The sequence below is a fragment of the Oryctolagus cuniculus genome, chromosome X (assembly GCF_051225735.1).
Source record: "Oryctolagus cuniculus isolate XC-2025 breed Fujian yellow rabbit chromosome X, ASM5122573v1, whole genome shotgun sequence".
Classification (NCBI taxonomy): Eukaryota; Metazoa; Chordata; class Mammalia; order Lagomorpha; family Leporidae; genus Oryctolagus; species Oryctolagus cuniculus.
In genome coordinates, this window is record NC_142888.1 from 90,774,672 (window position 1) to 90,788,234 (window position 13,563).

Below are 13,563 nucleotides of genomic sequence, written 5' to 3' on the forward strand. Positions count from 1 at the left end.
TAAAGAGATCCTACAACTCAGTAGGAAAAAACACACACAACCTGATTTTAAATGGGTAGAAAACTTAACAGACATTTCTTCAAAGAAGACATACAAATGGAAAAACAAGTATACGATAAGGTGCTCAACATCACTGATCATTGGGGAAATACAAATCAAAGCCACAATTAAGTTTTTAAAAGATGTATTTATTTGAAAGTCAGAGTTACACAGATAGAGAAGGAGAGGAAGAGAGAGAGAGAGAGGTCTTCCATCGATGGTTCACTCCCCAGTTGGCCGCAATGCTGTGCCGATCCGAAGTCAGAAGCCAGGAGCTTCTCCGGGTCTCCCATGCGGGTGCAGGGGCCCAAGCACTTGGGCCATCTTCTACTGCTTTCCCAGGCCATAGCAGAGAGCCGGATGGGAAGTGGAGCAGCTGGGACTCGAACCGGCGCCCATATGGGTTGCTGGCACTGCAGGCGGTAGCTTTACCCGCTATGCCACAGTGCCAGCCCCAAAGCCACAATTAGATATCACCTCATACCTGTTAAGATGTCTACTATCGGAGCTGGTGCTGTGGCTCAGTGGGTTAAACCTTCGCCTACAGCGCCGGCATCCCATGTGGGTACTGGTTGTAGTCCCGGCTGCTCCTCTTCCAATCTAGCTCTCTGCTGGGCCTGGGAAAGCAGAGTGCTTGGGCCCCTGTACCCACGTGGGAGACCAGGAGGAAGCATCAACAGAAAGCAGGCCTTTCTTCTCTGTCTCTCCCTCTCACTGTCTGCAACTCTACCTCTCAAATACATAAATAAAATCTTTAAAAAAATATGGCTACTATCAAAAAGCAAAAGGATAAGAACTTTTTCTTCTTAGGGCCTATCTTTTATACCCTAATATTTTGTGCCTCTAATGTTTAGAGGTTCTTTGGTTTTTGACCATATTTATACTTAAAGTTCTTATTGGTAAGTATTGGTGGCTAGTGTGGTCTTCCACAACAGTTATGAAATTCAGTCTTCTCCTTTAAGTCTCATCCTTAAATATGATGGATCACTTCAGAACTCCATGAAAAGTTTTTTCTCTGGTTGAGGTGTATAGGTGGAAATGTATCCATGTGTGGAATAAGGTCTTTAATGGGGAACAAGCCCCCTCCCAATCTGCCAATTTGCTAAGTTTGGAAAGAGTTGTAAGACATTCTACATCTTCTTCGGGTCTATTTCTCTTCCCTACTCTGCTGAACTACAAGTCTCCTTTACTTTCCATTTATGAAGTATTAATACGCATCATTTTCCCTGTATCTGTAGGGCAGTCCCTGCAAAGAAATAAATGAGAAATGCAGATGAGGAAAAGGTAGGACTTTTTATTTTCTTCTTAACATTTTCTGAATTGTTCCTGTTGTACCTGAGCGAGTGTAAACAAAGAGCACCACACATTGATAAAATTTGACGGTCCTTTATTGCCAGCAGTGGTGAGTGGGCTCATGCCCTAAAGAACTCTCGATCCTGAAGCCTAAAGCAACAGGGTTTATAAAGGCAAAAACTGCAAAATCGGGAGAGGAATACATGGTTGCTAGGATCAGGGGGAATACATGGTTACTGGGGTCAAGCTGACCTAAAACCTATGCGAAACTAGTATCAATTATAATCTTGACAATACCAGTCACAATCTTAACAATATTAATTATAATCTTGACATTGATCCAGGTATTGGTTTTAATCGTATGTAGAACATAGACAAATTACATTTTTATTATTAACCTAGGTGCAGCCTATCCACTTCCAAGCTTGAGCGATCATGCTGGGGGTTTCTATGCTCTGCCAAGTGTGATGTAGTGGACTGCTATTGTTCAACTGTTTTAGATCATAGTTTCAGACCAGAGTCTCACGGTGTCGGGGGGCACCTTCCCTGAATGCAGTCTCAGGTTCTTCAAAATGGAGTCCACTGTCAAGGTGTTACTCCATTCCAATTATTGTTTTCATTCTACTTCATTCTTTTGGTGGATGAGTGCATTTGTACTGTATTATATTATGCAGAGAACACACCAAATTCCTGTATAACCTTTAAATTTATTTCTGTTTTTATTAAAGTGATACAAGCATATGATCAAACAATAAAAGTAGTATAGAAAGGCTGCAATATTTTTAAAGTTTTATTTATTTATTTGAAAGTCAGAGTTACAAAGAGAGAGAAGGGGGTGGGTTCTTCCATCCACTGGTTCACTCCCCAATTGGCCGCAATGGCCAGAGCTGCGCTGATCTGAAGCCAGGAGCCAGGAGCTTCTTCTGGGTCTTCCTCATGGGTGCAGGGGCACAAGGACCTAGGCCATCTTCTACTGCTTTCCCGGGCCATGGCGGAGAGCTGGATCGGAAGTAGAGCAGCCGGGACTAGAACTGGCGCCCATATGGGATGCCGGCGCTGCAGGCGTTGGCTTTATCTACCACGACACAGCACCAGCCCCTATTTTTTTCCAGCCTTCCTCAAAGGCACCTACGGCCTTTTCCCAAGGTAATGGTGCATTGGATTAAGGGAAATAAACAGATCTTACAGAGAATACTGGATACTGGCTCTTAATTAACACTAATTCCAGGAGACCAAAACATCACTGTGGTCTACCAGCTAAAAGACAATAGAACAGAGGCCAGCGCTGTGGTGCAGCAAGTTAAAGCCCCAGCCTGCAGCACTGGCATCCCATTTGGGCACTGGTTCAAGTCCCAGCTGCTCCACTTCTGTTCCAGCTCTCTGCTATGGCCTGGGAAAGCAGTAGAACAAGTCCTTGGGCCCCTGCACCCACGTGGGAGACCCAGAAGAAGCTCCTGGCTCCTGGCTTCGGATCAGCTCAGCTCTGGCCATGTGGTCATTTGGGGAGTGAACCAGCAGAATGGAAAACCTCTTTCTCTCTCTCTGGCTCTACCTCTCTCTGTAACTGTCCTTCAAATAAATAAAATAATTATTTAAAAAAAAAAGACAAGTCTTCCTAATTCTTACAGAATTTCCAATTCAAAATTCTATTCCCAATCAAGATATCAATCAAATGTTGGAGTAGGACAATGACATTTTCATATGTGAAAAGTCTCAAAGGCATGCTTTGCATGTACACTTTTCCAGGAAGCCATAGGAAGATTTGCTCTGCCAAAAGAAGACATAAAGAAATCAAAATGGGGGAGACATGAGGGCCAGGAAACTGAATCCAATACAATAGTGAGCAAAGAGAATCACTTGGGTTATTTTCTCAAAAAGAGATCCCCAAACGAAAGTTGTGTTTGGTCACCTGGAGTGCCACATGTCCAATTTGGAGCAAGTGAGAATATTCCCAAGAGAAATTATGCCAAGAAGATGAAATTTATAGAATACTATCTTTTAACATAATGGGATAATATTTACATAATAGGGACAAAATTTGGGTGATAAATACATAGGAAAACAGAGGCAGAGATTAACAAGTTGAAAAAAGAGGAAGAGATTAACAATAAGAGAAAACAAGATGTTGGAGAGGACAGGGGAAAAATCCTAATGTCCTATGTGATTCAGCTGTCAATAATAGGTCAAAATAGTACTGTCAATATAACCAAAATAAGAACATAACAATTGGGAGCCAGCCTCCTGGTGCACCAGGTTAAGCCATCGCCTGCAACCAGCACTGCATATGAGTGCTGGTTCAATGGAGCTCCAGACTCCTAACTTTAGCTTGGCCCAGTTCAGACCATTGAGACCATTTAAGAAGCAAGCCAGCATATAGAACATCTCCCCGTCCCCCATAATTCTGCCCTTCAAATAAATCTTTTGAAAAATATATATTGGAGCTGGTGTTGTGGCATAGTGGGTTAAGCTGCCTTCTGCAACACCAGCATCCATTATGGGAGATGGTTCATGTCTCAGCTGCTCCACTTCTGATGCAGTTCCCTACTAATGAGCCTGGGAAATCAGCAGAAGATGGCCCAAGTGCTTGGGCCTCTGCACCGATGTAGGAGACTCAGATGGAGTTCCTGGCTCCTGGCCTCAACCTGGCCCAGTGCTGGCCATTGTTGGCAAGTGTACCAGCAGATGGAAGATTCATTCTCTCTCTCTCTTCTCTCTCTCTCTCCTTCCCTCCTGCCCTCCCTCCCTCTGTGTAACTGCCTTTAAAATAAATAAGCAAATCTTTTAAAAAATAATAATATAGGGGCTGGCACTCTAACATAGCGGGTAAAGCCACCACCTGCAGCGTCAGCATCCCATATGGGCACTGGTTCGAGTCCCGGCTGCTCCACTTCCAGTCGAGCTCTCTGCTGTGGCCTGGGAAAGCAGTAGAGGATGGACGAAGGCTTGGGCCCCTGCACCCGCATGGGAGACCGGGAAGAAGCTCCTGGCTCCTGGCCAGGATCGGTGCAGCTCTGGCCATTGCAGCCATTTCAGGAGTGAACCAACAGATGGAAGACCTCTCTCTCATTCTCTCTGCCTCTGCTTCTCTGTAACTCTGCCTTTCAAATAATAAACAAATAAATCTTTAAAAAATAATATAACAATTGGGAGGGAATGGTATAAAAATATGGAAGTATATGATGAAAATAGGCAGGATGAGTAAAATAAAAAGAGCTAAACTCTCATCTCCCGTAGTGGGAAGTCAGTGACTACAATTCAAAAATCAGAGAGGGTGTTGAAGCACAGAATGTTAAGCTGCTATGTTGGATACCTGCATTCCATACTGCAAGGCCTGAATTCAAGTCTTGCCACTGTTTCTAATATAGCTTCCTGCTAATGTGCATCGTGGAAGGCAAAAGTGATTATTCAAGTACTAGGATCCCTGCCAACCACATGGGGGACCCAGACGGGGGTCCTGATTCCTGGCTTTGGCCGGACCCAGCTCTGGTTGTTGCAGGCATTTGGGAGTACAAGCAGATGCAAGGTTCTCTCTCTCTCCCTCTCTCTGCCCTTCAAATAAATAAGTTAGCATTTTTAAAAGAAAATAAAAAGCAACATAAGCATGTTATTTAGGCATAGGTAGTTAGTACCAAAATAAGCAGTTAATAGTCAAGACTGTTTCTGGGAGTGGAAAATACAGGTGAGATATGGGGATATTGCTATTTTTCATATCAAGCTGTTATGGACTCAATTGTGTCTCTCCAAGTCAACATGTTGAAATCCTAACTCTCAATGTAACTGTATTCTGAGATATGGTCTTTAGGGAGGTCATTAAGGATAAATTATGTCATAAGGGTGGGGCCCTAATCTGATGGAATTGAAATCCTTATAAGAGGAAGAAACACCAGAGAGCTCTCTCTAGAGACACACAGAGACTAGGCCATCGGAGGATACAGTGAGAAGGTGGCAGCCTCCAAGACATAGAGGTTACATCAGAAACCAATTGCAGGGGGCCGGCGCTGTGGCAGAGTGGGTAAAGTCACCGCCTGCAGTGCCGGCATCCCATGTGGGAGCTGGTTCAAGTCGCAGCTGCTCCACTTTCGGTCCAGCTCTTTGCTATGGCCTGGGAGAGCTGTGGAGGATGGCCCAAGTCCTTGGGCCCCTGCGCCCGTGTAGGAGACTTGGAGGAAGCTCCTGGCTCCTGGATCCGGATTGGCCCAGCTCCAGCCATTGCAGCCATTTGAGGAGTGAACCAGCAGATGGAAGACCTCTCTCTCTCTCTCTCTCTCTCTCTCTGCCTCTGCCTCTCTGTGGCACTGCCTTTCAAATAAATAAATAAGTCTTAAAAAAAAAAAAGAAACCAATTGCAATGGCACCTTCATCGTGGACTTTTAGCATCCAGGCTATGAGAAAATAAATTTCTGCTGCTTAATTCACCCGTTCTGTGGTACTTTGTGGCAACTCAAGCAGAATAATATGCTATTGGCTTTGTTTAATTATTTTACTTTTAAAAAATGCTTTATTTACTTACTCATTTGAAAGGCAGCGTGACAGAGAGGGAGCGACAGAGACAAAGACAGAGCCATAGAGAGAGAGAATCTCCCATCTGCTGGCTCACTCTCCAAATGACTTCAACAGCTGGGACTGAGCCAGGCCGAAGCCAGGAGCCTGGAGCTTCATCCAGGTCTTCCAGGTCGCTGAGTACACAGTGAGTATATGTGCTGCGGAAGCGAGCACGAGAGTACACAGTGAGAAAGCAGCTGCCTGCAAACCATGAGGAGAGCTCGTGCCAGAAACTGCTGGCATCTTGATCTTGGACTTCCCAACCTCCAGGGAAAAAAAGTCATTTATTTAAGCCACCAAGCTGTGGTGTTCTGTGACAGCAGCCTGAGTAAGCTAATACAAGGACATCATACTGGTGAAATGAGTCAGTCACAAAAGGACAAATGCCATGCTTCCACTTCTACGAGGTCCCTTGAGTACTGAGATTCATAGAAAGTAGAATGATGGTCTCTAGGGACTGGAGGAAGAGAATATGGGGAGTTACTGTTTAATGAATACATGTACCAGTTTGGAAAGATGGAAAGAGTTCTGGAGATAGATGTGGATAATGGTTGACAATAATCTGAATGTACACCTAAAAATGGTGACGAGGGCAAGTATTATGTGTGTTTACCACAACTTTAAAATTTATTTATTTCATTTGAGAGACAGAAAAATAGCCCTATCTGCTGATGGACTCTCCAAATGCCCACAAGCTGGGCCAGGCCAAAGCCAGGAGCCTGGGACTCCATCCAGATCTCCCAAGTGGGATACAGGGACCCAAACTCTTAAGCCATCACCTGCTGCATCCCAGAGTGCACATGCTGGGACTCAAACGCAGGCACTCAGATATGGGATTCAGGGATTTCAAGTGGTGTCTTACCCATTGTGTCAAATGCCTGCCCCCACAATTATTTCAAAGAGAGAAGGAATGTGAGAGATACGCATTGTAATATTGTTGAGAGGTTGAACCCTTTGAGTTCTGCAGTCTGCTCTGCCAAAGTCCCACACACATGGAGCTTCCTCAGTGTTCTGTCCTCTGGTTTTCCACCTGCACCCCTTGCTGAGGCTATCTGCCTTACTCCCCTGCTTCTGTTACCGTCTACAATATGTGCCTTTAGCCGAGATTCTTCTTCCGTACTCTAAACAATACCTTTCTTTTTAAATATTTATTTATTTGGAAGGCAAAATAACAGTGAGAGGGCAAGACACACAAACACACACACACACACAGAGAGAGAGAGAGAGAGAGAGAGAGAGAGAGAGAATGTTCCATCTACTGGTTCACTCTCCAAATGGCTGCAACAGCCAGGGCTGGACCAGGGCAAAACCAGGAGCCAGGAACTCCATCCAGATTTCCCACATGGGTGGCAGGGGCCAAGCATTTGGGTCATCATCCACTGCCTTCCCAGGTGCATTAGCAGAGAGCTCGATGAGAACCAAAGCAGCCAGGACTTAAACTAGCACTCCAGATATGGGACGCAGGCATCCGGTGTCACAAGCGTGGCTTAACCCACTGTGCTACAACACACCTCCTAGACAAATACCTTTCTGATGAACACTTAGTATATTGTCCAGTGACATCTTAGCTTCAGTGTTGCCCTTAGAACTGAACCTGAGGGTCCCCTCCAAGTCTCATGCTATAGGGAGGTTCTCCTTCTCTCTCTCTCTCTCTCTCTCTCTCTCACACACACACACACATGCACACACACACATGCACACACACATACATTAAGGATACAGCGGTGCATGTGACATATTGGATCTGGTGCTCATTGTCAGCACAGTGCAACTCGTGTGACCCTAGATACCTGCACTTTCACTAACACTGTTCAGGCTCCAGGGAAATGCTTTTCTACATCTGTTTCTCTGTGTCCTCCAAACAAAGGCAACTTTGTCCAAATGCCATGAAGATTTGTGAATTGTGTTACTGCTCACATAAGAGATAGACATGATCTCAAGCTGCTGAGAACACTCTGAACAGTGTAAGACTTTGGGAATTATATTTAAAAAAAAAAAACAGCAGACTTGTTATAGCCTTCTCAGATACATGAATGTAACAGATTTTTGTTCAATAAACTACCATTTCCCAGTGTCCTCTCTTGCTTGTCTGTATTTTCTAGTTCCAGGAGTCATGAAAATTAGTGTAGTATTTGTAACAGTTGGAGGCTGAAAAACAATTTTCAGTACAAAACAACTCATGTTATTCCTGATTTGAGGATAGATAGACAGACAAATATGTAACATATGGAAAGCACTGCGTAACCCAGGAAGCAGATTCTGAGATAAAAGTTTATTAATGGCCGGCACCGCGGCTCACTAGGCTAATCCTCCCCCTGCGGCACCGGCACACCGGGTTCTAGTCCTGGTTGGGGCACCGGTTCTGTCCCGGTTGCTCCTCTTCCAGTCCAGCTCTCTGCTGTGGCCTGGAAAGGCCCTGTACCTGCAATGGGAGACCAGGAGGAAGCACCTGGCTCCTGGCTTTAGATCGGCACAGCGTGCCCGCCATAGCAGCCATTTGGGGGGTGAACCAATGGAAGGCAGACCTTTCTCTCTGTCTCTCTCTCTCACACTGTATAACTCTGCCTGTCAAAAAAAAAGTTTATTAGTGAGAGCTCCTGAAATTAACAGCAGTGGAAGGAAAGAGAGGAAGGAAGCAGGAATGAACAGAGGGAAAACTCGAATTTCAATTCACGGTCAGTGGAAGGCTTCAGCATATGTAGAGAATTCTGAAAATAAGATGAAATTCAGAGCTGCACTTATGAGTCATCAGATATGAGCCCCCTTAGGAACATGGTGTGGTTTTGAACACCACCACTCTCCACGGCTCAGGCAATCCCCGCAGGGAGCTGAGAGTCGAGGGCTCTCTGACAGCAGTATTCCTGACAACTGAAGTCAGTTCCTTTTTGCTAAGGGGTTGCTGAACAGGACACCACAGTGTTCACTATAGCCCCTGGTGTTCCAGATCCACTTCTTCATATAATTAATAGGATTAATTAATATAGGATTAATGAATAGCTCCTCCAGGAATCTGGGCCTCTCTTCCTGGGAGAAACTTGAGCCAAACCACAGCCCCCAATACTGCAGCTGCTCTCAAAGCTGCAAATGGTCATCTCCCTCCTCCACTATCAACTATAGATGCCTACCACTCTTAAGGGACTGGTGATTTACCTGATGATAGGACCCAGATCTCATTCCTGGTCATTATAACCCTCTCAGCTGATACCCATGTACCAAGCCCATCAATCTATGAACAATGCTTGCTTTCTCCCCTCCTCAGTCAGTCACGAGGCCATGTGTATAAGGGTGAGGGAAAGGTGCTAGTGCAACAGTGACAGATATGGAGGATCTGCTTGTGCAATACGCTTGTGCCCGCTAGTCCTGCCTGTGCTTGATCCTGTATGTACAACTGCCATCTTGTTACTGAGCTTGCTTATACCGAGGCGGATCTGCTGGAACTCAGTGCACGCTGGGCAGTCACTGCTGCAGTCACTTGGTGTCTTACATAGCCAGGCATTTCATCTCTAGCAGGGTGCAGTCGCGTGTCGGGAACTGTTTTTAAAAGGTATCTAATTCTCCACTACATGAGACGTGGCTTTGCTCCAGAACTCTAGCTCACTACTGATTTCACACAAAAACTCCACATAGCATCCCTTACCAACACAGGCATCTCTAACATCATAGGGTTGTCTTTTATATGGGCCACTGGCAGGACTGTTTGAAACTACATCTGGACCATAGGGCCTTCTGCTCTAGGCCCCACTCAAAGCTAACAGTTTTTGTGTCACCTGGTATATGGTTGAAACAGTAACTCCAGGTGTGAAATGCTTCCAGAATCTGAAAAAGGCCTACCAGGTGGTGAAGTCACTTCTTTGTGAGAGGTGAAAATGTCTTCATTTGTCCTTTACTTTGGAAGAAACTGCTTGAAGGTATTCTTCAGACCATTAAATTCTTGAAAATGTCACTTAATGTGGCTGGGCCCCTGGGTCTTTGTAAGGTTTGTCACCTATCTGCTGTAGTGCATGTATCTTACCATGCTCTCCAACGTGCTACTCCTTCTTGCTGACTTGGTTCCAATTAACATGATGTCATCAACATAGTAAATTAGTACTATATTCTAAAGGGAGTCTAGATGGTTCCAGATCTCTTTAGACTATCTTTTGACAGAGGGCATGACAATCCAGTAGAGCCTTGAGGGAAAACTGGAAATGCATAGCATTGTCCATTCTATGAATATGAACTTTTTCTGATGATCCATTTTTTTATAAAATTATCTTTTAATTCCATTTTTCATGACTTTTTTTTTTGACAGGCAGAGTTAGACAGTGAGAGACAGAGAGAAAGGTCTTTCTTCTGTTGGTTTACCCCCAAAATGGCCACTACAGCTGACGCTGCACCAATCCAAAGCCAGTAGCCAGGTGCTTCCTCCTGGTCTCCCATGTAGGTGCAGGGCCTAAGCACTTGGGCCATCCTCCACTGCCTTCCTGGGCCACAGCAGACAGCTAGACTGGAAGAGGAGCTATGGGGACAGAACCGGCGCCCCAACTGGAACTAGAACCCAGAGTACTGGTGCCACAGGTGGAGGATTAGCCTAGTGAGCTGCGGCACCAGCTGATGATCCATTTTGATACACACAGAAAAAAACACATTTGCCAAATCAGTGACTGAATACCAGGTACCTAAGGCCATGTTAATCTGGCCAAGCAAGGATATTTTATCTGGCAAGCCATTCCAATTATCTTACTACTTGGTTGAGTTTCTAATAGGCTATCACCCATCAGGCCCCATCCACATTTTTCAAGGAACCAAACTAGTGTATTCAATGAAGACAGGATGGAGACCACAACCCTGCATTCTCTAGGTCTTTAAAAGCAGCACTAATTTCTGCCACTTTCTCTCTCCTCAGTGTCCTATATGTTTTCATTTACCATCTTGACCAAGGAAGGGGAGAACAGTTTCAGAAGCATCCAATTGGCCTTCTCATCTACAAGTATACTTGGCTCCACAGGCCAAGAAACACTAAGGATTTCTACCAAATAACTACTCTGTCTATTCCCATTATACGTTCAGTGATCAGGAAGGTAGCCACTGGGTGGGTCTGTGGATCCAGTGGATCCACTGTAAACCATACCTAACTCAGGATCTCAGTTAATAACTGGCTCCCATACAACCCCATTCTAACTGGAAGTGGGGTAGAGGGTAAAGGGGGGCTGTGATGACGCTTTGGGTCTTTGGGTATCAGTATCAACTCAGAACCAGTGTCCATCTGTCTTCAAAATATTTCAGTGTCCCTCTTTCCGAGGTCTATAGTTATCTGAGTAAATGGAAGGACTGCAAGAATCATTATTATGCATGTGTTCTAGGGTCCAGGAGACCCAGCCTCTCCTTCAAACAATGTGGTCTGTATCAAAAACTGGCTTATGACCAGAAGTTGAGTGAGGAATTGCAACTTTTTATTGAAACATTGACCCTCAGAGTCCCAATCACCTTTGATTTATTTTGATTGTACAGACTGAGTGCAAATTGTTAGCTGCCTCTTTTCCCCAGGGCACTGTGTTATACTGGCTGTCCAGGAGGATTGTGTTCTATTAACCATCCCTTCAATGCATCATGGTATTTACATACACCTGATTTTCGTCAGTTAAGGGAGGCCATCCTGCCTCTATTGTCTTGGAGTCATCACCATTTCTATCACTAAACCTCCTTCCATAACATCCTCTCCTACACTGAACCCTGTCCTGCACAGGAGAGCCACCACTGAACTTGGTGATGCTGGTTCTCCTCTCACCCATGCACTTCTTACAGCTTTGTAAATGGTGCAGCCTTTGGGTGCTCTGGAGGGTTTTCTGGCCTGACATATGAGGGCACTTCAGAAAGTTCGTGAAGGGGCGGAAATTTGGCATGCCATTTACCCGCCACTTGGGATGTTCACATCCCATATAAAAGAACCTGGTTTGACTCCCAGCTCTACTCTTCATTCCAGCTTCCTGCGAATGCACACTCTGGGAGGGAGCAGATAATGGTTTCAGTGGTTGGGTCTCTACCATTCCAGGTAGGAATCCTGGATTGAATTCTGGGACCCTGGCTTCTTCCTGGCCCACCTGTAGTTGTCTTAGGCATTTGCAGAGTGAATCAATGGATGGGAGATCTCTCTTTCTCTCTTGCTCTCTCTCTCTCTCTTTCTCTGTGTATCTGCCATTCAAATAAATAATTTTTTCAAGTTAATGGAAATGTAATTTAAAAATAAGTTTATTTGGGTGCAAAAAATTAAATTCATGCATTTTTTTCATAATACACATTTCCATGACCATTTTAAAAAAAAACTTCAAACATTTGTACCAAAATAAACTTATTTTCTAATTCCATTTTCCACAGACCTTTTGGAGTAATATATCTATTCTATAATTCCCACTTCTCTGAGTCATTAATCCTTTCTTCTACCATCTGCTATAGCAACTGTAGCATTTGTACCTCATTTAATGTGAGTCATTATTTTTTTCATACTTTCAGGAACCACCCAGTACTGACTTCACATCATCTCCTGGGATCCTTGCCAAGATATTAAATCCTGCATTCTGGGGGTGTACTCTCAGATTGATTCATTCTTTTGATTTGATTTTATACTGCAGCTGCCCTTAATCTAATGCTTCAGAATTCAGTTCCATGCTTACTCCCTCTGCATCTACTAGTACATATTGGTTAGGGCAGATCCTGAAGCTTCTTGTTGGAACATACGCTTTCCTTATGAGGACTGGTACATTTCCATCTAGGTTATGCCATAACTTAACCCTAGTTACAGGTTCAGTGGCCAGGATGGAAGATGGAGGCAGATGGGAATTTCCAGGGAAATCAATGTTATCTTACAGGGAACAGGGCTCTGCATGTTCAAGCATGGTGGAGTGCTAGTCCTTAACAGGGAGAAGTCAGTCACTTATGAACACTGAAGGACTTAGGGGAAACTGGAGATACAGGATTTTTTAGGGACATCAATCAAGAGGTTCCCATCCCATGAGTCAGGGCCCCATTCCTTCCTAACGAGGCCCCCAATTTTGGCATAGAATACTTGTCTTGGTTGGGGTCTCAACTCTCTTACAAACTTTCTTTCAGTAAGTCAATAAATCCTGGGCCCAACCTCAGAATTCTCTATCCTCTACCTGGAAAAGATGAGAGTCTCTTTATACGCTATGAATGAAATTCTCTGATGTTCAAACATAGCTTTTAATTGTTGATTGAATTTAACTCAACTTTTCATTAATTTTCCTAGAGGTCAATCAAGCTTAGCAGTAGCAACCCACCTTTCTAGCCTTCCTTATAGTTATCATTTCCTGTCTATTTCTAAAAGACTTGATACCTGGCACCAGATAATGCATGCCCTTCTGCCAGTAGGCCATCCCAGTTCACCACCAGTGAGAGCTCTAACAATTCCTCTGTCACTTTGTTCTAGGGACCTAGCTACTCCACCTACCACCATTGATGGGGTCCTCATTGCCAGCTGACCAGCAGGTGATCCATCTCCAAAAAGTCATCACAGTGTTTGCTTTCGTGAACCACTTCTTATACCAACTGTTGCAGGTTGGCTTCCCGGGGAGCACACTCAGAGACACTCAGAGTTCAGCAGGAAGGGCTTTTATTAGGGAATGCTCTTGGGATCAACACCTGTGGAAGGGAAAAGAAGGAAGCAGGATTGGACAGAGGGAGAAGTTAAGCTGT

The 13,563-nt window shown here is 44.6% G+C and overlaps 1 protein-coding gene across 25 annotated transcripts in view; it reads right to left on the bottom strand.

The window, feature by feature from the left end:
• The window catches only part of ARMCX4 (armadillo repeat containing X-linked 4), a 28,589-nt gene that overhangs the window by 2,280 nt on the left and 12,746 nt on the right, over positions 1–13,563 (bottom strand). For 13 of the 25 annotated variants that reach the window (XR_011385517.2, XR_011385515.2, XR_011385522.2 and 10 more), the window contains one exon: positions 13,319–13,509. The gene's annotated coding sequence lies outside the window, so the exon portion shown is untranslated. Of the gene's footprint in view, positions 1–167; positions 1,286–2,022; positions 2,332–2,902; positions 3,100–7,840; positions 8,023–8,131; positions 8,440–13,318; positions 13,510–13,563 lie in introns of those variants that run through there. The other 12 variants (XR_011385514.2, XR_011385508.2, XR_016228514.1 and 9 more) reach the window with 6 other exon arrangements.